Genomic DNA, 1,258 nt, shown 5'->3' with positions numbered 1-1,258 from the left:
TAGGTGTATTTTAGCCACTGATACCTAACACACCTAGAATTAACTTAGTCATCAAGAAACCATGAAGTCATGCATGACCTCACTTCAAGTAGCCCACCATAGGCTTTTCAGGAGTAGCTCACCAAAGGTGGTCCCATAGCTCACAACTAGCCTTGGTGAGTCAACTTTAAGGAGGTGACTGAGCTACTTGACCAAGTGACCAAAACCATGTTGAAGGGTTTGGTCAGTTGCTGAGCGGTGCAAAGAAGCAACTCAGCGGTGGTAGGAAAAACTCTATAAATAGGAAGGCATTTCCTTCATTTAAGAGGACCTCCCATATCCTGATGGTTGGAAGCTCTATATCCCAGTCTGATCCAACACCCTCAAATAATAATACTTATCGTCTTTATTGTGCTTCCCTCCATTACAAGGGTTCCTTGGTAGCAACCTACAATAACCCTTTTTTCTTTTATGATTTCTCCAGACTCTTGATTTGTGGGATTTACCTCTAAAACTACCTCGTGTTGTCTTTGGGATGAAGTCCTTATTCTTGACATTTGCAAACACTCAATTATAGTTTGATACCTCATTAAATTGTGGATTCCACTATATTAATTAAGGTTTTTTTCCTCTCTCTCTCTCATGTCATTCTCTTTCCTATCTCATTGTAACACCGCGAATTTTACGATTTTGAATTATAAGATTTTATTAATATTGTTATTAATTATATTTTCGAAAATGAATTTCTGGGAGTTTTCGATAAAGAATTATACGAAACTCTAGTTGTGTTTTAGTCTTGAAATTCTATTTCCAATTTGGTGGTAAATTTTCATGATTTTCGGAGACAGTCGATTTCAAACCGCTGTCAGGGCCGAATCTCACTTGGTATGGCTCAAAAAGTGGTTTTTGAGTTCAGTAACTCGGAATCGAATTCTGATAACGCCGTTGGCTTCGTAATTTCATTTCGAGTTAGTATAGACCCTGAGTACACCCATACCTATTTTCTAAATATTTTTCACTCGGAATGCCGAAATCCGAAATTCTAATTGAATATTAAGATCGGGCGATTTATAATGCTCGATCGAGTATTAGCCGATAATACTCGGACGTGTTTATCGAACGTGTCCACGAAGTGGTTATCCTGCATTGGGATGTGAGATTTGACTTTCCATAAAGCAAACCTCACATCAATTTCTGAAATCTCTTATAAGATCATCATTAGCCACCCTAGGAGATTTGGTAATGATTTCCTAGAGGGAAATCTGATTTCCCTTCCCTC

The sequence above is a fragment of the Lupinus angustifolius genome, unplaced genomic scaffold, assembly GCF_001865875.1.
Source record: "Lupinus angustifolius cultivar Tanjil unplaced genomic scaffold, LupAngTanjil_v1.0 Scaffold_442, whole genome shotgun sequence".
NCBI lineage: Eukaryota > Viridiplantae > Streptophyta > Magnoliopsida > Fabales > Fabaceae > Lupinus > Lupinus angustifolius.
This window is presented reverse-complemented; position numbering follows the sequence as displayed.